At 47.8% G+C, this 26,369-nt stretch overlaps 1 long non-coding RNA gene across 4 annotated transcripts in view; it reads right to left on the bottom strand.

Annotated features, from left to right (window-relative positions):
- Positions 1 to 26,369, bottom strand: part of LOC146775975 (uncharacterized) — a 1,152,826-nt gene that overhangs the window by 1,103,452 nt on the left and 23,005 nt on the right. For all 4 annotated transcript variants that reach the window (XR_014971952.1, XR_014971951.1, XR_014971954.1 and 1 more), the window contains exon 2: positions 8,408 to 8,496. This is a non-coding gene — a long non-coding RNA (uncharacterized LOC146775975). The remainder of the gene's footprint in view (positions 1 to 8,407; positions 8,497 to 26,369) is intronic.

Raw genomic sequence — 26,369 nt, 5'->3', positions numbered from 1 at the left:
TGGAAAATATACAGTAGTGAGAAGGGGCAGGTTAGCTTTTATGGAGGTACCATCTGCTTTTGGCAGAGTTAATAGGTCGAAACTATGGCCACTGCTTATTAATATGGGGATGGACCACAACATTGTAGACTTCTTACACAATCTACATTTACATCTCACAGTGGTCATGAGATACGACTAAGCAGGGAATCTCGCCTCACCCACAAGAGTGCACAGCGGGGTAAGACAAGGATGTATCCTAACCCCACTTTCATTCACATTATATATTAACAACTTGGGCCCCGTGCTTAGCGCGGTGTGTAGAGACATTCCACGTGTAGGTACACAGTTAATACCAGCACTTTTATCCGCGGACGATGCTGTGTTGCTAGCAAGAATGGCAGTAGGACTTCAGCAGCTACTCAGCTCATTTGTAGGCTTTCTGAAGGCCCTAGACATGAATTACACCAAATCCAATGTCATGGTAATGGGCCCTAGAAACAAAATCCTACCAAAATGTTTTGCGGAAGGTAACTCTCCAGGGTAACTGTCTTTTCATATTTGGGGGTTTTATTTGACAAAAGGGGCAATAGGAGGGCAAAAAGGAATACAGTGGCTAGAGCCACAGCAGCGGTCTTCCCTTTTTCTACTAGATTGGGTGCAAAACTGGAACATGCACTCCTCAAATTCTATCACTCCAAATGCATTTCTATGGCTAGCTACAGGTGTGAAATTTCGGTTTATAAGGCAGCGAACGAGCTGCAAATAGTAGGAAAAAACATTCTGAGACGCTTGCTATCATTTCCACAATCTACAGCCTCTTTCATAATTCATCAATGGTTAGGTGTTGGGTATATTTCAGATCTTCTGGCCCTTCGCTCTCTATGAAGGTGGCATTTTGAGAGAACAGTGGTCCTTATTAAGGAGCTAATATAGATATACAATTAATGTATACTAGAATCAGGGCTATATTACTCCTGTCCAGCCGGACAGTAAATTTTAATGGATAACAAAGTATGAATTTTAACACAAAACAAAGTGGGACACAGTCCTGCATCCTACATAGTCACAAAACATATACATTGAACATAACATTCAGGCAGGGCAAGAAAAGCTTGTATGTAATGCAAATGGTTAAAACAAGCATGAACAAGACAAACATAGCACTTAAATATCAACTAGATTAGTGTACACGGTGTTCTAGCAAGTCGACTGCGTTTCGATCCTTTAAAACAATATTAGGATCCTCATCAGGACATTTGTATACAAGCCTGAATTATATGGTGCCTGTAAAACATTTAAAAGAGAGGGGGGAGGAAGACAGGCACATTGCGACGTGTAACTAGAATTAAACCGGTCTGTTAACAGTGAAGGTGCTCTGTGAGACTACGGAGGATGGTTTACGCTGCGTCAAAGATTGCAACTGCGTTGATGCGTGGTCTGAAAGACTTATTAGATTGATGAGCGCTAAGTGAGAAAAGGATCTGTATAAGTGACGTTTTACCCGTCGGGAAACACGGTGCAGAATCATCATGTGCATGGGAGCGCAAAAAAGGTGCAAATACGCGTGAGACTAATATGACGACAATTAGAACTGTGAGAGAGGAATCTGCGGTTGGAAAAGGAGGGATTACCTGATTGGAGGCAATAGAAAGGTAGGTTTGAATGGACTAAGTGACGATAGAACGAACGTGGTGCGCTGGTCTGCGGGCAAAGGCCTTAATGGGCTGGTCAATGTTCCACGGATGAAGGGAAACAACAACTGTGAAGCTGGCGAGAGGGCAGGAGAAGGAAGCAGGTTGCACGTGGAGTGAGGATGGCGCTTACCTGAATGGACTGCCAGGAGGAAATGAATGGTCTGTGGTGGCAAGTCAAGAGTGGCCGGACAGTTCGGGGTCTAATTGAGCCGGTTGTAGCTCCAATTTGAAGAACTGTGGGAGAGAAACATTCTGTTGAATGTAGCTGGTGTGCGAGAAAGGGGACAGGTAGCGGGCGGAGCAAGAGTGGCGCTTACCTGATTGGGAGGACGGGGGGCCAAATGGAAGGTCCGCGGTGGCAATGCACGTCCGGGATATGCGTACAGTGAAAGGTCTAGGAAGAGGGATTAAATTAGAACTGAGGCATGGAAGACATATGTCGGGATGAATGCGTGGATCACAACATCTGCTTACCTCGAGGTAATGGTGCAGGAAAATGGAATGACCGGTCTTCGGTGGCAGTGCCGATAAGACCTGTGGACAGTCGGAGGGAAATTAGGGTTGGGTGGAATAACCAGAGTGGGAGCATAATGAGTTGAAAGGTATAGGGATCTTACCTAAGCGGTGTAGGTTCTGTCCGGAGCTCGATGGCTGCAATATTGGACGCCGGACAGAGGTGCAAGGAAGTGGCTAAATATCATTCAGGAAGTGACATCGGCGCGTCGAGCGTGAGGTTATGGTGGCCATATTAGGTGAGTGAAATTGCGAAAAGTGGGTTTGAAAGAGGATAGAAAGCAACTGCATAATAAAGTATAGAAAACTGAGGAGGAGTTTGTGCAAACCGTAAAGTCATTGATAGAGGCAGAGTATGTGCAAAATGTGAAGTTTTGATAGAGGCAACAAGGGAATAATTGAAGGCAAGCAGCCATGAACAGAGTACAAGCTGCTAAAGTAGTGCATAACGTTTTTGCGATAGTGCAATACATTTGCGGAAAACAATGAAAACTGCAATTTTGAATTAAAAAGAGAACATAAAGCAGTGCATAAAAGACATTTACAGTAAAGTGGTTCAGTCTTCATTTCTGTTCAGTCCGTTCTTGATACTTCCAGTGCCCAGAATCCATTTGAGTTCCTCTTTATTTAAAAGTTGAACAATGTCTGCGCCTCTTGGTGTTGGCTTCAACACGCTGATTATTGTACATTTCATGTCGTCTTCGCTGTGACCAACAGTGGCAACATTTCTACCGGAGGGGCATTTGGGGTCTTGCAGCAAGTTCTACTGCGATGTTGGCAAATCCGAGTTTTTACTTGTTTGCGTTGGACATGGGAATTGGATCACATAAATCACATTACATGTGGTGCAATTTGAGAAAAAATTTGACTTAATCAAAACATTGTTAAAGGTAAATTCTTTGCCTTCAATGGCAAATACTCATACACTACAATTGCCACATTTTGCGTGACCAGTTAAAGGTTCAAGGCCCCAGTGTGCCTCTAGAGTTGATACAGGTCTGGAAATGGGAAGAGCTGATCTGACTAAATGGTCTTTTATATTACGGGTTTTGCAGGGTGCAAAAAGCGAACGTTCAACACTCATGGTGCCAGCATTCAAAATAGTCCAATGTTTAAGAGGACTACTTCCATGAGGCCTCTACTCTATCCAAAAAGGTACGGGCTCGTGGGTACCCAAAAAGACATGTGAGCAATGCCCCTGAAAGAGCATGGATTGCCCAAGAGAGATTCTTCTATCCCCTAAACCAAAGTCCACTACAAACCGAATGGTGTGTGTCACAACATTTTCACCAGTCTCACACACTATACGCAAATGCATTCTTAAACATTGGACTAGTTTGAATGCTGGCACCAGGAGTATTGAACGTCCACTTTTTGCATCCTGCAAAACCCGTAATATAAAAGACCATTTAGTCAGAGCAGCTCTTCCCATTTCCAGACCTGTATCAACTCTAGACGCACACTGGGGCCTTGAATCTTTAACTGGTCACGCAAAATATGGCAATTGTATTGTATGGGAATTTGCCATTGAAGGCAAAGAATTTACCTTTAACAATGTTTTGATGAAGTCAAATTTTTTCTCCAATTGCAACACGTGTAATGTGATTTATGTGATGAAATGCCCATGTCCAAAGATCTACATCGGTCAGACAACGCAAAAAGTAAAAACTCGGATTTGCCAACATCGCAGTAGAACTTGCTGCAAGACCCCAAATGCCCCTCGGGTAGAACATTTTGCCACTGTTGGTCACAGCGAAGAAGACATGAAATGGATAATAATCATCGTGGTGAAGCCAACACCCGGAGGCGCAGACATTGTTCAACTTTTAAATAAAGAGGAACTCCAATGGATTCTGTGCACTGGAAGTATCAAGAATGGACTGAACAGAAATGAAGACTAGACCACTTTACTGTAAAAGTCTTTTATGCACTGCTTTATGGTCTCTTTAATTCAAAATACCGGTTTTTATTGTTTTCCGCAAATGTACTGCACTATCGCATAACTTTATGCACTACTTTAGCAGCTTGTACTCTGTTCATGGCTGCTTGCCTTCAATTGTTCCCTTGTTGCCTCTATCAAAACTTCACGGTTTGCACAAACTCTGCCTCTATCAATAACTTTATGGTTTGCACAAACTCCTCCTCAATTTTCTATACTTTATTACGCAGCTGCTTTCTATCCTCTTTCAAACCCACTTTTCGCAATTTCCCTCACCTAATATGACTGCCATAACGTCATGCTCGACCCGCTGACGTCACTTCCTGAATGCTATTTAACCACTTCCTTGCGCCTCTGTCCGGCGTCCAATATTGCAGCCATCGAGCTCCGCACAGAACCTACACCGCTTAGGTAAGATCCCTATACCTTTCAACTCATTATGCTCCCGCTCTGATAATTCATCCGACCCTAATTTCCCTCCGACCGTCCACAGGTATTATCGGCACTGCCACCGAAGACCGGTCATTCCATTTTCCTGCACCATTGCCTCGAGGTAAGCGGATGTTGTGCTCCCATGCATTAATCCCGATATATGTCTTCCATGCCCCAGTTCTAATTTAATCCCTTCTTCCTAGACCTTTTACTGTCCGCATATCCCTGACGTGCATTTCCACCGCGGAGCCTCCATTTGCACCCCCATCCTACCAATCAGGTAAGCGCCACCCTTGCTCGGTGCACTGTCTGGCCACTTTCTCGCACACCAGCTACATTCAACAGAATGTTTCTCACCCACAGTTCTTCAAATTGTAGCTACAACCGGCTCAATTAGACTCCGAACTGTCCGTCCATTCTTGACTTGCCACCACGGACCGTTCATTCCCTCCCCGTGGTCCATTCAGGCAAGCGCCATCCTCGCTCCACGCGCTGCCTGCTTCCTTCTCCTGCCCTTGCGCGAGCTTCATAGTTATTATCTCCCCACAGCCCTCCCTCCGTTGAACATTGACCAGCCTATTGAGGCCTTTGCCCGCGGACCAGCGCACCATGCTCATTCTATCGTCACTTAGGCCATTCAACTTTACCTTTCTACTGCCTGCAATCAGGTAATCCCTCCTTTTCCAACCGCAGATTCCCCTCTCACAGTTCTTATTGTCGTCATATTTGTCTCACACATAAGTGCACCTTTTTGGCGCTCCCATGCACATGATGATTCTGCGCCGTGTTTCCCAACGCGTAAAACTTCACTTATACAGATCCTTTTCTCACTTAACGCTCAATCTATTAAGTCTTTCAGACCACACAGACGCAATTGCACTCTTTGACCCAGCATAAACCATCCTCTGTATCCTCACAGAGTACCTTCACTGTGCATAGACCTGTTTAATTATAGTTACACGTCGCAATGTGCACATGACTGCATAAGGATTGTTATTTCATTAGCCTTCTCTACATTCTACCCTTTTTTCTTTGCCTGTCTTCCTCCCCCACTCTCTCTTAAATGTTTTACAGTCACCATATAATTCAGGCTTGTATACAAATGTCCTGATGATGATCCTAGTATTGTTTTAAAGGATCGAAACGCCGTTGACTTGCTGGAACACCGTGCACACTAATCTATTTAATATTTAAGTGCTACGGTTGTCGTGTTCATGCTTGTTTTAACCATTCGCACTACATACAAGCTTGTCTTGCCATGCCTGAATGTTCTGTTCAATGTATATGTTTTGTGACTATGTAGGATGCAGGACTGTGTCCCACTTAATTGTTTTGTGTTAAAATTCATACTTTGTTATCCATTAAAATGTACTGTCTGGCTATACAGGAGTAATATAGCACTGATTCTAGTCTATATTGATTGCATATCTATATTAGCTCCTTAGCAAGGACCACTGTTCTCCCAAAATACTGACGCCCAAGGTCCTTCCTTACCTTTTCGGGTCCCCTTGTTTGTGTTTAAATTCTGTTAAGGTGGGTCACAATCTGAATTAACCCTGACTTAGAATTAAATTGCTGAATTATAAAAGACTGTTTGTCCATGGAGAGAGCCCACTATATCGCATGGTTTAGCTACATCAAATCAATAGCGGAAAACTGGGACAGCCTGATTCATTTTGGTCCCCTGGTAAGATCACAAAAAAAAACCTGGGACGGGTCAAGCAACATTTTCTCTCCATTGCTCAAGCATAGAGAGAAACGACAGAGCTCTGTAAACCATCCGTTCTAGCTTATATTTTATTAAACACCTATCCCCTCACAGAGCCCTATATCTCAACAGTCACGATTCCTTTTCATCGTTTTCCTCTAACGAGATTTCGGTGCAATCTATTGCATTGATTGCTTGTGGAACCGGGTGGTGGGGAGGGGGTTGGGGGGGGGGGGGGTTAGCGGGGTGGAATAATGTTGCTAATTTGGGCCCCCTGCAGCTGTGACAGTTTTTCCCCGCAAGTCATCATTCATTTTGTCATGTTTTGTGATAATTATCTCCTGTTGTGTCAACAATACATTTTGCAACTGTTAAATGAGAAACATTTTTTACATGTAAAACCTGCCTTACAGTGCTAAATTTGAGCCAGTGGTTTCTGATGCTCAGGACCGGCACTTAATCGTCAATGCCGGCACTTATAGCGCAAACTCGACCCAAATGTATTGGAGCACTTTCCATGAGCACCAGTTAAGGACACATTCATTTTTTGTAGGCACGAGGAGATTATGTGATTTGCCCAGAATCACAGGATGTTGAGCCTATGCCAAGACTCAAACCTGGTTCTTCAGCTCCAAATAAACAGCTTTGGCCATTACACCACATCCTCTCACAACTTGTAGGGTTTCATGGTTAGCTCTGTTCTAGGCAGCGCTAATAGGCAGCAGCAGCCCCTCCATTACAGCAGAGGAGCACTGCCGCACCCCGCTACCACCCTCAAATAAAACCATAATAAACTGGGTTTTAAATCCGTTTTATTTCAATCCTTCTGGACCCGGCCCCAGGACTCTGACGAGTCTTGGGGGCAGGTCCAGGGCAAGAACACTGCTGGTGGGGGAGTGGTGAACACTACCTTCACAGTGCATGACGGTTTGGTCGGCTGTCTCAGGCCGGCCAAACTGTCCTGCGCAGTAAAGCTCTCTCCAGCCCCAGCTGTGTTGCTGGGGCTGGAGAGAGCAGGCACAGGCTCACAGTCTGCCTGAGACCACATGTTGACAGTGCTCAGGCCAATCCTGACTCTGCTTTCTTGCAGCATCAGGATTGGCCCCAGTGCAGTCTGGGAGCCTGTTCCCTGAAGAAGGAAGAGCGCGATGCAGCGGCAGGGGAGGGGGGGGTTTTGGGAGTTTATTGGTGTTCAGGTAATTTTTATTTTTTAGTCCCCCAAACCCGCCTCCCCGCCTCCCCACCTCCCTTCTCCGGCCTGCCACTCCACTTTGGCAGGGGACAGGCCGCTACTGCAAATAGAAGAATGGGCTGGTGCAAGCTGCCTCCTGCAGAGAGCCCCAGCACATATTTTTTCACAAATTAACCACTGCTGCCTCATTATATCTACAATTGCTGCCGAGTGTATTTGTGTTTTTTACTGTAGCTAGTTTCTAGTAGGGAATGTCCGAAGCAGAAAGATACGTCCTGTACCAGCCTTGGGTTCTGTGACAACCTAATTTTAGGTGGCCCTGTTAACTTATTGCATCAACATAGAAATGGATTTTAATCATCTATTTTAATCGCTATAAGATCTTAAATGTGTATGTAAAATTTTAACCAAAATTTATATGCAAGTATGTACTCTGTATTGACGTATTTTAATTGATGTACTGTTCCTGGTTCGTGATCATTCTAGGATGTGATATATTTTATCTCATTTGTGTCTTTTATGGTTTTAAGTAACCGAATAAAGTCTAACTGAACTGAACTGAAAGGTTCTTTCAAAACATAGCGTTTTATCTTTCTATTAAGTGATAATATTCGTTTTGAAAAACAGAACTACAGCTGAGCTACCTCTTCATTTAAATTGCCAGCACAGTCACAACTGTAAGAATAATATTTGTCAATCTCTTGCCAAATTGCATTGCAACACAAAACATGTTTGCTGAAATGTGTAAATGACAGGAAATCACAAAACACCTCAGAATGTTTGCAAAGAGCCTTGGCAGGAATCATGCAAGTGATGCAAGGCTGGGTGTAAAGCTACTCAAATTTACAGGCACGGTTTCATCAATAGATAACGCTTGAATAGAACAAATTGTCAGAATATTGATCTGTGACTCGCCATGATTTTTTCCTTATCATCTACTGACTTACAGACATCTCTCTGGACCAGTCAGCTGCATGCTTCTCCAGGATGTGGGGACTGTGGGATGAGTTTGAACCACACCAATGCCTTTTTTACGCTGCAAAAAAAGATAAAAAGATTGAGAAAGAAGTATAATGGAGCTGATGCCCGATTTATCAAAGCTGTATCAAGGGACATGCAAAATAATAGCTTGTGCATCCAGTAAGAAGGTGGCCTTGTATATGCTGTCCACTAATTAAAGTTGGCACCCTGTACAAGTCCACACGACCCTTATGATGTATGAGGTCAAAGATAACCTTACTGAAAGCTATCCTAGTGGTAGCTATGGAGAGCAGCCTTCAGGCTTAATCTTAAAGGAATGTAAAGCAGCTTGTTTTACCAGAATATCACCTCCTAAATGACTACATGAAAGGAGAACCACACAGTGCTTATATAAAAATATGTATTTATTAATATAACACTCTCTACTAGTCTCTACACGAGACTAGGGCACAAAGCACATAATACTGAATCAATAGAACATTCATATGTAGCGAAATACACAGCGAGCTCCAGGGGGAGACCGAACCATATACTAAAAAAACTGGCATAACAACAACTACTTGACTAGACACAGGGCCTGAACACGTAGAATCGCTAGGACCCCAAGGACCCACCCAGGGGAGTGACATAGGGAACCCACGGAGGACGGGTGCTGTGTGGAAACACGAACGCGTGCTCCATACAACTCTATTGGAAAGTCGCGGTTGGAAAATTACAAGTTAAGGACACTTCTAAGAGGACTTCAAGCAAACCCCCATGGAACTTAGGAGGTTCTAAGGCCAACCCACCAGTGAGTACTGAAGTACGTGTGTTACCTATCCCAGAGGAGCTGGGTGCATAGGGGTCAAGTGGTGTCGGAAACCTTCGTCGTTTTCAATAACGAGCTACAAAGAAGTACTGCTACCTGGAGGGCGAAGAGTGTCCGGTGGAATCCAAGCCTGGATTTGAGGTGAGAAGAACCTGAAAGCAGAGGGGACAGAGTCTGGGTCACTTCAAGTGACCAGGGGCTCGGTAGTCGAATGCCCACCGATGTAGAGTGCCTCAGGAGTGAAGAAGGGTTGCTTGATTCTGCAGGACCAGGGTGCAGGGTGACCAGAGTCCGGAGGTGAGCAGTCCCACAAAGGATGTCGAGACCGGAGGGGTCGATGTTCAGCTGGAGCACCAACAAGCCTTGGCAAATGTAACCCACGCAGTCAGAGGAAACAGGTTACAGTGTAAACCAGCAAGGTCCAGGGGACTCTCCAAGCACTGGAGAGTCAGGGTACATCTGGAGCAACCAGGTAAGCCAAAGAACAAACAAGGTAACCCTTGCCAGGATCTACAGGCCAACGGACCAGGGATCGCAAGGAGACCTCAAGCAAGTTCGCAAAGTACCAGCCCACAGGACACTCAAGGAGTGGAGGCCGGAAATCTTCAGTGCAAATACTGCTCGGGGTCAGGACTACAAGGAGTCCAATGCACAAGCTTGGAAATTGTCACTAAGCATATGCAACTGCAAAAGTACACGGTGCACAGGGGTTCGGGTTACACTGTCCCCACGAGGGATACTGGTCTCAAAATTGCTGAGAGGGCAGATCGACCTCATGGACCTTCAGGAAGCCACCTTCTGTGTTGCTGAAATCTTCGGAGTCCTCAGAAGCTTGGGAGAAGCAAACACGGTCAGATGTGTTTAGGTGCCTGCCTTGGCAGGGGAGTAACTCCTTTACTCCAAGGGAGATTCTTCAGTCGTGCACGCAGTCAAGGTACTTTATTTCTTCTTTGCAGAATCTTGTCCAGGTAAAATCTAATGTCCTGTAGTCAGGTAACCCACTTTATACCCATGGGAAGGGGTTGGAAAGATTCTGTGGACCCTCCTATGGGAGGGGCAGAACAGAGGGATGGCTACACCCATATCCTTTGTCCAGTTTTGCACCAGAGCAGGAGCAAATGGCTCCCAGAACTGGTTTGAGCTGGACTATGCACAGGGACACCAAATGTGCCCCCAGTGCAGACTTTCTGGCACTCTCAGAGTGCACCCAACCAGCCCCAATACACTAAATCCTGTCTGGGAGGTGATCACACCTCCCTGTGACAGGATGCCTATTGCATGCCTTCCTCTGCTCGAACTTGGCTCAGCAGCAGGAGAGCAGAATTGTGTCTGTGGCTTGCAGCATCCATTTTGTGATGCCCAGGGCGAGACAGCTGGGACCGGGTAGACCGGTGACCCATGTATGTCCATTTGGAAGGGTGGAATCATACCCCCCACACCAGTGTCTGGTGTGGAGGTATGATTCCAAGGTGTTTGACACCAAACACGACATGTTTCTAAACAGCCGGTTTAAAGTTGGTATTTATCGCAGGGTTATAATGCACTTAAACATTTATATCTGGCTGCATCACAGAATGGTCTCCGAAGGCTGCAGAGGGGCTTTGCTCATGCAGGGGCACCCTCTCACGTAAAACCCAGCACCCTACCTTCAGGATTTTTAAGGCCTGCCATAGGGGTGACTGATAGGTATTTAAGTGTAGTGATTTAGATAGATATAGTGAACCTATATCTTAAGTAAGTGGTGCAAGCGCCAGCTTACACAGTCTGTTATAGCAGGCTTGCTGTGTCAATTTGAATAGCCTCTCAGGGGTGGCACAATATATCGCTCAGCCCATGGGTGCCTCTGGGGTACCTATGCCCTGGGTACATGGGGTACCATATACTAGGGACTGATAAGGGTACCCCAGAATCCAATCTGGAGTGTACCTAAAGTACATGCATATCACTTTAAGGGAGAAAGCAGAATCCCAGTCAGACTAGGCCAAAAACAGTGGCACATTAGCAATAAGTGGGGGTAACCATAAGAAGCAGATATTACTTTCCTACACTCCCCAGGATATGCACAGGTGTAGCCACATGATAACAAGAGCGGCAGCCATTTTTTTAATTAAATAAAAACAATTGTTCGTCAATATTGTTTGGCCTTAGGAACCCAGCCAGGACTGCTGCTGGTTAAATTATCAGGCAGCACCCTGAATAAGTTTCTGGACATTTTGACTACTACTTTCATCAGGGGTGTATGAAGATGCGAAAGTCAAAATATGTATATATATATATATATATATGTACGTATATAAAATAACACATCACACCCTGAGTACCCCAGCTGCAATGATACCTGGATGCTTGGTACCAATTTTTTCATCATGGGTGAGCACAGATCATGTGTATGTTTCCTGGATTGGGGTCTTATTAGACTAGGAGAGGGCTCTCAAAGTGTGATCCCTGTACTGATAAAGGGCTACTGCCCTTAATCAGAGTTAATTAGCATGATTGCGGTGGTAGCAGCATATCATTTTTGTAAAGTGATCAATAAAGTGAAATGGCCTTTTAATCTGTGTTACTTGAGTGAGGCCTACTGGTGTGGTTCCGTGAATTCCGAACCCATTCAATGAAGGTTGTCGTATCGCGATGATTTTGGTATCAGCGAACCGCGACTGACAAGTGCGGTATGCATGAGTGTTTTCGTCATGGTACACCGATGGATTCACTGTGTATTTGAAGATCTAGTCTGCACCCTTGGGTTTCATTTTGTGCATAACCGCCATTGTGTGGTTGCCCTCACATAGGCTAATGACTACAGGATGACTGTGGCCAAGCAAGCCTCTAGGGACGCATACACCTTAGCTTGAGTTCGTGTTGACTCCTGTTTGACCTGAGTCAACTGACCCTGTTGCCCGAGGCTAAACTTGTTGAGCCAGTTCCTTGTTAAGCAGCTGGTCAGATAGAGATCAAAGAGCAGGACATTATTGATTCTACGACACACGCACACACCCCTCTATCTTGCCTCTCATCTGTTTCTGCTCCTTCTTTTATGGCCTTATGGCCTAATTATTGATTTGGGTTGAGGTCTTTTATGATGGGCCCGTCCGGCCTGTTCGAGCAAGAATGCTGGATTTTTGCCTTGTCATTGGCGATGGGCTGGATAACTGAAAGTGGGTTTGTCGTTATGTGATGCCTCTGTAAATGTCATCCTCTGATTGGTCAAATTTGTAAGTAATTGATGCTAGCCAGGAACGTGGTTTTTGGCATAAAAGACAATGCTCTGCTCTATTTTTTTGAGCAGTCTCCTGAGAACATACACCGTGTTGTACTTCTAGGATCTCTGTTACTGGCTGCAGCTAATAAATTTGATCTTTGATGTCACCGAGAAGAATCCCGTGTCTCTGTACTCTAAGACAGGTGAACCCGAAGACTTTGGGCGTGTCCCCTGCGCCGCTGGGTTTAAATCCCGGTTCTTCACTGGCCCACTCATATAAAGTTCCACTGCTGTGTTCCTCACTCCCCCTTGGGCCACATAATGCTAGCATGTAACACTGTTTATTACACGTTTGATTGTGTGTGCTTTACTGTGATGTAAGTATGCCAGTGTATGTACAGTACATGAAGGCCTGTGGGTCTTATATTGGAAATCCAGGGCCTCGGAAAGGCATGTGGAGAAGCCTTTCCCAACAGGTTTGTGGGTTGCTTGCATTCCTGAGAGCTGGGTGGGACACATACACTGGGTAAGGGACAGACAGGCTCTCTTAAGCACTTCAAATGGGTTCTTTCAGGTCTCTGGTCAGTGGGGCCTGGGCACATCTCAGGAAGGAGATGAGGCTGATAAGGGAATCATTAGGAATAGAGCTTGGGATCTTGGTAACCTTTTGAAAGGCGTACACAAGTGAGGGTGACATCCAGGCGTGATCCTCTAGTCACTGCCATTGCCTGTGTGTGAAGCTATAAAGCTTGGAGTCGCTCTTGCTGTGACAGACTGCTTCCTGGACAAAGGTCAAGTCAGAGGAATGGGCATTTCAAAGGGCTAACCTCCACATTACAAACTTCAAAGGTTGAGACACAAAATTACATTTAACTCTGCAACTGGATTATAACAAGCATTGGCATAGCCAATTGGTCTCGCCTTTGGGATGGGACATTTTTTAGGGGTGGTTGGCACGGAGAGGGCATGCTGAAACTTAGACAGTGGAGAACAGGGTTCAAGTCATTAACTATAGACGTTATGCTACATGTTTTGCTGCTCTTATACTATATAGCTACTTTCAAAACATCAACATGTAAAACAAATACCAGATTTAATCTTACACTTACCAACCCTTCAAAAAAACAATCAGGATTTTTATTTTGGATATCGCATGTGTCTGCAACTTTATTGCACGTCACATTACCAAAGCTTAGTGAGAGACATGGAAGCACAAAGTCTTGTATACTGCCTCCGCCTTGTATTAAAATGTACATTGATAATTATTTTGAGCTACATATGCTAAACACTTATAAGGTCCCAAAGGCGAGACCTATTGGCTATGCCAATGCTTGTTTTCTTTGGGAACGGTGGGAAGGCTATTTCAAAATAGCAGGGCCTTGAACTGAAAAACATAAAATAAATACCAAAGGCACAACCCGCACTTGTGTATGTGAACATAGCAGCCATCTTTGAACTAGTATCATTTGGTACTAAAAATGCATGTAAATTATTAACGCACATGATTGTTTATTTAAAGAAGTCTGCAGTCCTTTTTAATTGCTAGGGCTCACTGACTGATAATGAAACAAATAGAACTGAAATAATTCAATTAAAAAAAGAGATGAATAAATACTTGAATGTAAACATTATATCCACTGCGCAGCTTGTCCATGCCCTGGATCTAACTATTTATGCCCTATTAATCAGAAAACATTCAATCTGTCCTCCCTCAGCAGCGGCTTATTTTCTGCCAACCCACTTGAGACTCTGAAGTCTTAACGAACCGGAGTATAACACGGCTGTACGACGACGTCATCAGTTTTATCGCGCCCACTGAGAAAAAGAAAACTATGTCCTTTTAATCACAAACCCCAATATTCAGGGCACAAGTCCTATAACAAGCACCGCCCACGCTCACAATGCGCGATGTCATGGGAGGTGAACAGCTCTTTACAGGGCGGACAGAAGATGTGCACGCAGGGACTGACTTTACTGGCGGCGAAAAAAAAAGTCCCCAGAGTGTTACGCCGCCAGTAAAGCATCCAGTCCCCACGTGCACATCTTCTGTCTATTCTGTCTCCCCGCATGCACGCTTTGAAATCCGTATCGATTCCAAAAGGCTCTCGCCATGGCGTTAGCAGCGCATGCGCGCTGCTAACGCAAATCAAGACCTAAAAAGAGGAGCTTGATCCTCCCAATATTGTCAAACTGGAGCTATATATCAAGGTGGAGAAGCTCAGCATAACTTCTGCCTGTTGTAAACGGGACTGGGAAGGTCTGGCAGGTCCCCACACTGGGTAAGGGGACATCTACCAGGAGAAGCAAGACCACTTGCCTTAGAGCCTGAAGCACCAGCATCTGCCTGCCTGCCAAGACTAGGGGGCCCTGTGAAGCAGTGTGAGATTTAGGGTCCAGACTATTGCAGCCATCGGGCCGCGCCCCCCCCCCCCCCCCCCCCAAAAGTGCTGCTGTTCGTGACCCCTGTTGGCAGGTGGGTCCACAATGATTATAAGGGCCGTGACAAGGAAGAGGGCTGTCGCTCCAAGGCAGTGTTGCCACCCAAAGAGGTCATAGTCCAGGGTGCACTGTTTGTGCCCCCCCCGTTGATGGGAGGGGAGGACATGGTAAAGAAGAGGTCTGTCGCCCTGGAGCAGCATGAGTTAGAGCAACATAGCGGGTTGTGACCCGCAGGAGAGGAGCACTGATTCCATCACCTGAACACAGAAGAACCCAAGATTGGCCACTAGAGTCTGGTAGACTTACTGCAGGATATGATTTTAATTAATCGATTAAAGTGGTTTTGACTGACTGACTGACTGACTACTGCAGGATATGAGCAGCGCCAAGGAAACCTGCTACATGGCATGGCATTGAGACCTCTGATCACCACCGACCCTCAAACGCATGCCCAGGCCTGCCGAACTGCAACTCTGAGTGAGAGGGGGGAAAACTGATTGCCGGGTCATCGAGCCGTTGAAGCAACTTGCACTTACTAAAAGTGCTACTGCGCCGGGGCACTTTTGCTTTTAAAAAGCCATAATGGAACTTCTTTCTAGCAGGGCCTACCTAGATTGATTGCCTTGTGTGAATGGGGAATAACCATCGTCCTTAGATAAGGAAGTGGGACTCAGGAGCGTACCCGTACAACGCTAGAGTGCCAGCCTTACAAAGACTATGTGCATTATATTTTGTATACCATATTTCACTTTGTGTTCCCCAAAGAGGCCTCGGGCTGCCCCACGGCCCTCTGAAAGGGGTCTGACACAGTTTGGAATGTGATTTATTTTATATTTAAGATATATGCCACAAACGACATATATACATTAAAGAAATTCATTCCAGTTTACTCCCTTGACACAATACAAACCTAGGCAAGAAATGATAGATAGTCATAGTTTTGTCCTTTAACTGTATGTTGTTGATCAGGGCCTAGAAGCAGAGCTTCACTGTGCTACGCGCATTCATACGATATGGCCGTAGTTTGCTGTCACTCGACTCACAATATGTTAGGAAATGATTTGAGACAGTATAACTAGACCATCGCCATTTTAATGATGTGACTTTTCTCGAGCTTTTTCGCAATTTTAAAATCCTAACAAGAGCTTGTCAAGATGAAAGCACTCGAAAACAAGGACAGTATGAAAGAGTCGATCCATAAGCACCAAGGTTTCATCTTTGCAGTTGTTGGCGGTGTTCTTTGAATTCCCCACACCGCGAGGCGCTGAGCAGGCGTCGCAGGATTGATTTTCAGATTAATGCAAGCCGTAGATGCTCTGCTATTAACAGTGCCTACCACGCAGGCAGCCAAATGCCGAGCTTGGCACAGACAGGTCCGAAAAAACAAAGCCTTCTGCGTTTCACCACCTTCTTCGGGTTTCTGCTCTATCATCGGCATTGTAAATACCTTACAGAGGATTCCATGGCAAGCTGCATAAATCACCGAAAGGAAAATGTGTTCAGGTTTTACAGCGTGGAGCAATACTGCCCTCTACTGTGTTGAGTTCGTGGCGCAGAGCGGGCCTAGCGCTAGCTGCGCGCAATTAAATAGACCACACACTCCGTTTCGTAGTCGGTGCGCGAATGCCCGATCTGGGCACGCCCCTTTTATTTATAGGATACGCGCACGCCACCGTCGTGGCGTACGCACGTCATGCATGACAAGAGCGCTCTAGCGGGAACCGCTAGAGCGCTGACTGCAACATCCCTATCCAACTTTGGCCAACTGAGCCATAAATCAGAAGTCCCCTTTTCAGTCACTTACTTGACAGGCAAAGTCTTTAAGGCGGCTGCTTGGCGGGGGGTTCCGTCGCAGTTCATATCTGGCCGTCGCTCGGGTGTTGGTGACCGCCTGGTCATCCCGCGCCGCTTCCTCAGCTTCGGAGCTGGGCCCGCCCCGGGCTGCCGTCTCCTCAGGCTGGTCGGGCGGCAGTGACTGCTCTCTCTCGGGGCCCTGGACATCCTCCTCGTCTTCCGACTCTGGCCGGTGTCTTGTGGCGGTGGGAATGCGTTTGAACCACGAGATGTTTCGGGTGGCGGACTTGTTGCCCCGGCGAACTGTGACCATTGTCCCCTGGCGTCGTTCTACCGTCCAGCTTCCCGGTTCATATCGTGGCTTGAACTTGCTCCCCGGTCGTCGGTCTTTGATGAGGACATTGTCCCCCGGCTCGAGGGCGCGCTCCCGACACCCTCTCGCCCGGCTCACCTGCTGATTTCGGTGCGCTCGTCGTTGTAGCGCTTGGTCTGCATCAAACGGTGGAGGAGCCCATCCGGGAGCCGTGGGGAGACTATCCCGGCGGGTCCCTTTCAGCATGAGGGCCCAGGGAGTTTGTTTGGTGGAGCAGTGGGGTGTACTTCGGTACTCTCCAAGGAAACGCTGAATTTCTCGCTCGGGGTCCAGCTGTTCGGTGCTGGCAATTCGGAGGGTTTTGTTTAGTGTCCTCATAAAGCGTTCGACCTCGCCATTGGCTTGAGGCCACTGTGGGGTGATCCGCCGGTGCCGTATCCCTTGGGTGGCGAGGAACTCCTTAAACTCGTGGCCTTGGAACGGCGGCCCATTGTCACTTTTTATTTCCGACGGGCGTCCGAACATGTGAAATATCTTCTCCAGCGCTGGCCCTACGAATGTGAACGCGGTGGACGGTAGCGCCTCTACCAGTGGATATTTGGAGAAATTGTCCATCACTACCAGCGTGACTCGGCCATCAGGGAGGGTACCAAAGTCAACGCTGATTTTATCCCAGGGGTGTCTTCCGGGTTCTTCGGTTGTGATGGGAGCTGGACGCTCTGGTCCGCTGGTCATTTGGCACGCTGGACAGCTCTTTACGACCTCGCCTACCAGGGCATCTAGTCCTGGGAACCACACCTTCTCCCTCATCCTGGCTTTCATCTTCTCGGTCCCTTGGTGTCCATTGTGGGCCAGAAGGGTGGCTTGGCGTCGTAAGATTGTTGGCACGACAATCCTGGTCCCCCGTAGGACTATCCCGTCTCTGGTGATGCTGAGCTCGTTGCGTACTCTCCAGATCTGCTGCAGATCTGCTCTTTCTTCCGGTGTCCACGTGTTGGCGGACTGTAGGAAATTAGCCCACGAACCTTGCAGGAGGGCTTCTTTGGTTCTGGCCATCACGGGGTCCTGTTCCGCCGCCTGCATTATCTCTTGTAGTGTCAGCACTTGTGGGCACGTTAGGGCCGCGACGAAATCGAGGTGTGCTTCAGCGTCCTCTTCCTCGGTTGTCCCTTCCGGGATGTGCTCGCAAGGGCCTGGGTGCCTGGACAGGAAATCGGCGGGGTTCTTGGCTCCAGGCCGGTACGTCACGTCCATGTGGTACTGTTGTAGCCCGATGGCCCACCGTTCTATCCGTGGCGGGGGATGCGGAGCTGGTCCTCTGAACAGGGGTACCAGCGGTTGATGGTCTGTCACGTCCGTGAACGGGTGTCCACAGACATACAGGTGGAAGTGTCGACAGCCCCATCGTATAGCCAGTGCCTCTCGCTCAATCTGGGAATACCTCCGTTCGGTCGCTGTGAGGGCCTTGCTTGCGTAAGCCAGTGTGGCCCACCGGCCTGGTTCTTGCTCTTGGGTGAGGACTGCACCAAGTCCTACTGGGCTGGCATCAACTATCAGCTCTGTCTTCTTTTCCGGGTCGAAGTATACCAACGTGGCCTGGTCGAGGAGCGCTGTTTTGACAGACTGGAACGCCGAGTCTTCTTGGGGTCCCCATTTCCATGGGGCGTCCTTCTTCGTGAGCTGTCGGATCGGCTCTGCGATCGTAGCTAGGTTCGGAATGAACCTTCCACAGTATGTGGCCATCCCCAGGAAACTGCGCACCTCCGCGGCAGACGTGGGCGCAGGAGCGTCCTTGATGGCTTGTGACTTGCGCGGGTCCACTTGAATGCCATCGTTTGTGAACGTGTATCCGAAAAACTCTATCCGCTGCTGGAATAGCTGGCATTTTGTCTTTGTGGAGAGTGACTCCGTATTCTCTGAGGCGTGTCAGTGTGGCTCTGACCCGCCTATAGTGTTCGTCTACGGTCGTAGAGTGAATCAGGATGTCGTCGCTCACATTCATGACCCCAGGCAGGCCTTGTAGAATGTCTCGGATAGTGTTCTGGAATATTTACGCTGCCGAGGATATTCCGAAGTTGAGTCGCCGGTATCGTCTCAGCCCTAGGTGCGTGCTGAAGGTGGTAATATACCTGCTCTCCTTGGCCAATGTTAACTGGTGGTACCCTGCGTTGAGGTCCAGTTTGGAGAACCACCGCGCGCCATTCAGGTCCGCGATGATGTCATCCATGGTGGGTGTGATGTGCCTCTCCCGTTTGATGGCTTTGTTGGGGAGTCTCATGTCGATGCACACCCGGATCTTGCCTGGTTGGCGAGGTTTTTCCGCGATTACCATCGGGGACACCCACGGGGTGGGTCCGGTGACTGTCTCTATGACCCCTTGTTCCTCAAGTTTACGGAGTTCTTCCTCTACCAGAGGTCGTAGACAGAACGGGATTCGCCTGTGCTTCAGGGCCGTGGGTGTGACAGAGCGGTCGATGTGGGTGTGACAGAGCGGTCGATGTGGAGTTTGAGCGGTGGACGTTTGATTTTCCCCAGGCCAGCGAACAGTTCGGGGAACTGATCCAGAAGGTCGGCCGTTTGCGTGTCCTGAACTTTCCGGAGGAACACCAGGAGCCCCAGGTCCTCAGCGGCATGCCCACTCAGGAGGGTGTCTACCTCTTGGTTGATGATGTGCACTTCAATTGTGATCTGCGCATCCTCCGTCCCCACTGGCACTGTCATCTTCCCCAGGAGGGGCAAAGGTACATCGCTGCCGTAGGCATAGATCCGGGCCTTCGAGGTCCTGAGCTCTGGCTTGGGCCGAAGGCGGTTGTACTGCTGCACTCCCATGACGGTGACAGATGCCCCTGTGTCGATCACGGCGTTCACCTTTGATCCTGCGACCATGATGTCACATCGAGGCTGGGGACGTCTCGTGCTTTTCAGCGCCCTGGTGAACGAGACCACGTACGTTTCTTCGTCGTCATCGGACTCCGAGTTGTCTTCCTGTAAGGCTTGTGCGTGCCGCTGCCCTGTGTCGGCCTTGGAGGAGAGGGACAGGTGGGATAGTTGCCTCACCATGCCTCTTGTGGGCCTCTTCCCTCGAGCATCCTTCCTGGTGGCGCGCTTCCTGCAGACGGAGGAGAAGTGGTTTAGCGTGCCACAGTTCGTGCACGTTTTCCCTTTTGCTAGGCAGGTCTTCCCTTGGTGTTCTTCATACCCGCAGTAGTCGCACCGCGTCGGGGTCGACTGCCTGGCAGCTGGTCTGCGTTTCTTCTCGTGCGTCCGCACTGCGTCTGCGCGCTCCGTCTTGACAGTCACGCTGGGCCCTGGGCCTCGCGTAAGTGCTTGTTCCATCTCTTCTGCCCGTGCGTCGGACAGGTCGTGGGAGCGGGCTAGCACTAGGATGTCGGCCATGGGAATGTTCGGTTGGCGGAGGATGAGGGTCCGCAATTTCTTACTGCGGATGCCGTAGGATTGACTGTGCCCTGATCTCCTCCTTCGCGCGGTCGCCGACCAGGTGGGTGTCCGCCAGCACCCTCAGCCGTGCATGAAATGCGTCAACTGTCTCCCCCTCCTTTTGCTTGGCCTGTCGCATCTTGAACATTTCGAAGTCCGGGTTCATCTGGGGGTCGAAATGTGTGTTCAGGGCCGTCACCGCTGCATCATAGTCGTCTGCCCCACCAGTGTTCGGGAGATGCTTGAATAGCAGGTAAACCTCCTCCCCTGCATAATGAAGAAGGAGTGACCGCTTCACCGCGCCATCCGTTTCCCGGGAGCCGATGAAATAGTTGTCCAGACGCCCAATCCACGTGTGCCAGCGCGGTGCGGCGGTCGCCGGGTCAGCCGACTCACTAAACGGAGGCAGGACACCTGTGGGTGGGTGGAACGGATGGGCAGGAGGCGGCGCGTTGTCATCTGCCATGATCTTGCAGCAGGGGAAGCTCTGGGGAGCCGGTGCACAGCAAAAGGCCTCACAGCAGCACAGCCGGGGTCACAGGCAGTGGGTGGCACGTGGGCTTCGCCAACAGCAATGGCAGAAATAGGCTCAGGGCAAGGCCAGAGGGCAGGGATCTTCATCCGCCCAGGTGCGTGGTCATGTGGGTGGTGCACACGTGCTCACCGTGCAGTTTAGGCCCATAGCGCGATGATTGCCGGAGCAGGGCAGGCTCGAGGGCCGGAAGCGCGCGATCGCGGGTCTGCCGCGATGCGCTCAGCCGGGGGCGAAGGAGAGGGTGCACACGGCGGGTTCAACCGCCTCGTCACCACTGTTGAGTTCGTGGCGCAGCGCGGGCCTAGCGCTAGCTGCGCGCAATTAAATAGACCACACACTCCGTTTCGTAGTCGGTGCGCGAATGCCCGATCTGGGCACGCCCCTTTTATTTATAGGATACGCGTACGCCACCGTCGTGGCGTACGCTCGTCATGCATGACAAGAGCGCTCTAGCGGGAACCGCTAGAGCGCTGACTGCAACATCCTGGACAACTTTAAGTTTTTTTTCAATTTAAACTGAATCAATCAGCTATCATTGTAAAGCGTGTTTACTCGAGAATTAAATAGAAGGCTGACTACAGTTTTACTTTACAGCAGTTATGGTTTATTCAAGCTATGACCATGAGGCGCGTTTTTCATTGTTTTTGTTATTAGAGTCATAAGTGAGCTGCTGTTCGTGTTTGAATCAGCATTTGGTTTAAAATGTATCAAGAACCCTTTATGCGCAGCAGAGGCCAGCTTTTTGAAGCATTTTAATTTACTAGCGTGATCTGGTAGCTCCTGCAAGGTTTTTTTAACACGTAGTTTTTAATTTATGTATTTACAAATAGAGTGCAAGCCCTCCTAAAACGATTGCTCGAGTGCTGTAGTGACCGGGAAACAGAGCACCGCCAGTCATATTTTATGGTAAGGTATTATTATTTTTTTTTTTAAGAAAACACATCCGTTTTACAAGATTTGGCCTACAGTCTTATGAAGATGTCCATCCTTTCATGTTTGCCTTTAATAGCAATGCATTTCCATAACATATTAAGCCTCAATCCGGAAGTAATGACCGGCCTTACCCAGGGTCGGATTGGTAAAGCGGGCACTGGCCGAGGGGCCGGTATCGTAGTTTCCAGCTGTGAGCTGCTTTTTTGGAAGCCTGGGGGGCCGATTTGGGTTGTGTCTGGTGTGTTCAGATGTCGCCAGTGGCCCAGTGGGTGCCTGAGTGGCCTTACTGGAGGCAAATGGGCGTCCATAACCTCCCTTTTATCAACGGGTAGAGGTGTCACTCCCTTCCTCTCACTGGGCCGGCCAATTAATGTGTGCATACTGAGCGGGGGGGGGGGGCCTGAGCAGAAGTGGCCTCACTTGTTTTCAGGTATTTATAAAATTTCACCAAAGCAGTGTTTTTCGGAAAGACAATATGCAAATGTGCCACTTTTTTTTTTTAGCATGCCCAGGCCGCTTTGTAATCCCAATCCAACCCTGCCCTTACCTATTCCATCACCCTCCACCTCCTTTACAGGCACGTAGCCAAGAGAATACATTTTGTGGGTGCTGGCTCCCAGGAAAGACAGCAAAATGAAAAGAACCAGCATTTGCAATGCAATAGGTCTCGCATTTACGTGAGTTTGAGCTATTCACATTGCAAATAACAATGCCTTTTATATTTGTTTTCGTTTTAAAAACATAAATAAAAGGCATTGTCATTTACAATGCCAATAGCTTTAACTCGTGTAACTGCGAGACCTATTGCATTGCAAATGCTTGTTTCTTGTGTACTGTTAGTGAGAGACCAAAAGCCGAACCGAACTCTGTAACATTATCCACCTTGTCCAAAAGAATATAGGTTTATTTCGCACAGCAAATGAAATCATAACTTTTGCACGTACCATACAAAAGCATGGGTACACTTAAAAACATTTAAGGAACCCCTTGCTAACTTACAAAAAACAAACGAGATCCTAAACATTGTGCTGAAAGTAACAAAATATGTTGTAAAGGCATATGTGACAGGAAACCTACGCCATGGCAGAGGGCGTTCCCGGCATCTGTTCTCCAGGAATATTATTTTGCAAATGCATTTCTAACGTCATGTTTTAGAACTTTGAGCACCCAGTAATGACCCTGGACATAAATAGAAAGATTCTTAGCCACTCTGCCGGGATCTCGCTGCGTGGTATTTATTCAACCCGCAGTTCAACATATGCAGACATAATAACAAACGAAGGCTAATTGAGTGTGGTCTGGGTAGTGGAAATAAACTACAGAGTTTAGGTATTGGGTAACTAACTCAACATGAAGAGACACTCTGATTGGCTCCTGAGGTCAAGTGGTTAAGAAGAGTCCACAGGCAGCAGCAGATGCCTCCTGTACACACAGCTTTGAAATTAAAGTGATACAACAGGCGTATGGTGCATTTAACAAACATGCGCGCATATACTGAAATATGGAGACACTTCAGGTGTAAAATAAAAATTAAAAAAATACCGTGCTCGGGCCCCGGCCGACCATTTATAAATCAATGCATCCCAAATAATACAAAACATTTTTTTTACAATTATTTCAGATACAAGAAAGGGCAGTTACCACCAAGGATGGCTCTAAGATATCCACGGAAAAGACTGCCTGGAGCAGAAAAATAATAATGTGTATTTCGTGGCGCTTTCCCGCTCCCCACTATTACTGAGAATAATGTAGCTGAAATGTCGTCTCACTGCTGCTTGTGGCACACAGGGTGTCGCTACACGCAGCCACCGCTGCCCCCTTCAGAAATGAACGAGTCGGGGGGCTGGGGCAGGAAGGGGTGGCAGGAATAATCCAGTCGGCAGGCCGGGAAGGATACCCGGGCGGCTACACAGCGAGAGTCTCTGTGGGGGGGTGTAATGCGGATATCGGGCCCCTTCCCTCCCTACCGGGTGATCATCAGTCCACCACTGCCCCCCACGCCCCGTCATTAGGGACTGGAAGCCGCTATCTGTTACTGATGCTTGAACGGGCGCCTCTCGTCCCGTAATTAACGGAAACTACAGCAAGCCGGGCCACAGCTGCTGCACCCAGGGCCGACAGCCAACCGCGGCGAAGGAACCAGTTATGTTAGTGGTGAGGAAAGCCAGGGGATCGGGGAATGGTTGCTGAAACTTGACCATGCCTTGCTACACAAGCGCTCACCATGACGTAGTTACTCGGTTTTTTCTGCCATCCCGCTTGGACGGCGTCACCTGTCAAAAGGTTTCCTGTCTTTATAGGGCCACGTGTTTGGCCCCATAAAGATAAGAAACCTTTTGCGACCAACGTAATTCAGGCAAGCCCGTCCAAGTGTGACGGCTCAAAAAGCCAAGCAAATACATCATGCACAGCTCTGTTCCAATGGCTGGCCACCGTTTACCATAAACGGTGACGCCAGCCAATGGAACAGAGGGGCGGGGCTTAAAGCCCCTTACAGAAAATACCCTTTAACACTAAATCTCGCCAGCGAGACTGCGCATGCGCGCAGCCTATGCCAGACGAGACCTAAAAACTCCTTTCTCCCCCAAATGATCTTTTGCCGAATGCTGTGGCAAATCTACGTATAGAAAGCAGGCATATGTGTAGGATTCTTGGGGCTAGAGACGATGTTCATCTAGCAACAATTAACCTACTTGCCAGGGGTTGGTATTAACAGATGACAGGGAAAAGCCAAGATTTGAGCTTTTGCGTACAAGCATATAGGATTTTACCTGGGGCAGTGACAAGTGCAGAGAAATCCACAATTTTACTGCCTGAACCCAAAAGGCCCTGCCTCTAGATCTGGCGGCTGGCCTTCAGAAAGTTTCAGACATCCAAGGAATTTTGCTCAGTCAAGCGTGGGTTACTGGACTGCAGTGCTCAATTTGTTAAAAAAATAAGTGCCAGGGCTCTCGTCAGGAGGCCACTGCAGCTTGCACCACACATTGCTCCAGCCATGCTGCCAATGATAGTAACACTACAACTACTAACCATCACACTCCTACAAGTGTGACAATTTGGATTATTCCAGGCCCCCAAATCTATAAGAATGACTTGGACAGCAGGTAAAAGTCATTTTTTATGTATATTGAATTACTAATTAACTGTTGTTGTGGTCATCTCTAAATTAGCCAGACAGCGCCACCTTGTGGTAGACTGTCACAAACGCTGGTGTTGACAATTGAGTGCCAGTGCCAGCGCCAAGCACAGCAAAACACTGGCTTAACATAAACACTGTTGGGCTGCTTTTAAGGACGGAGGCGCAATGCAAGGACAACACAAAGGCTTCAGTAATAATTACAGAGCCACGCAGGGGGTGATTTATGTCATCTTGCATGGCTTTGTAAAGATATCTAATACAATGCATCTGCTTGCGTTAAATTGCATTTGAACTTGGAAAGGTGTTCCCATGCATCCACCCATGAATTTCGCCACAATCCCAGATTCACTAAAGGTAATAAACCTGAGAATTTGGCAAAATGCTGTGCCTTCCCCAGTGAAGAATAATGAGGAGAAATATCCTTATTTCACCCCATTATTTCCTCTTTCCACATGTGCTGCTTTCTTCAGCACACATAGAAAGAGGAAGGTGTTCCTTCCTACACAAAAACAATCCTGCTTGTTAGCGCTAGCCAGAACAGAAGGAGAGAGCAGAAATGCTCCATATCTTTGTAAATATGGAGCATTTCTGTCGTCTCCATTTCATGATGCCCTGCGTTGTGTGAAAGATTAGTAAATGTGCCCCATGTCAATTGGACAAGAAATCAGCCTATTACTGTTGCATCGTAGACCAGTAGAGCTGAGCCAGTACTGGTTTAGATTTAGTCAAGCTAGCAACTGGTGGAAATTATCCTGGCTATGAGATTCTGCATAAGCAGCAAGCGATGGAGAACAGTTTTGGAAGACCATTGCAAGATATAAATCTTGAAAGAATTAAATACTCAGTTAGGGTTACAAGGTAACACTCCACGCCAGGATCTTAAGCCGATAGTAACAGAAAGAGTTCACTGCTATTTCCTGGTGAACAAGGGACAGATTCTCATCCTACAGTTCACTCAAATTGCCTACTACTAACAATGGGCAAGACACGATGCCCAATCTTAGGCCAAAGAGTTATTTTTAAAGCAAATTATCAGCAAAGATGACAAGCTGATTTAATTTAGTTTAATTTCATGAAATGACAGGGCACCCAAGGGACCACCACCTTCAAGCAGTATTTGGGTGAAATGACATAAGTGAAGAAATTGAGCTGTGATGAGCTTTGCAAGGGAGCTCACATAATTGTTCTATAGTAGGAGACTCTGATTCACATAGAGCCTCTGCAGTTGGGGCAGAGGCTCTACAGTCGTGGAAGGATCACACACTTGCACCGGGATCTCCGCAATTGGAAAGTACAGTGCGGTGATCCTGCTACGACGGTGGATCCTCTG

The sequence above is a fragment of the Triturus cristatus genome, chromosome 12, assembly GCF_964204655.1.
Source record: "Triturus cristatus chromosome 12, aTriCri1.1, whole genome shotgun sequence".
Taxonomy (NCBI): Eukaryota; Metazoa; Chordata; class Amphibia; order Caudata; family Salamandridae; genus Triturus; species Triturus cristatus.
The sequence above is the reverse complement of the archived record's forward strand: the minus strand, read 5'-3'. Positions and strand labels throughout refer to the sequence as shown.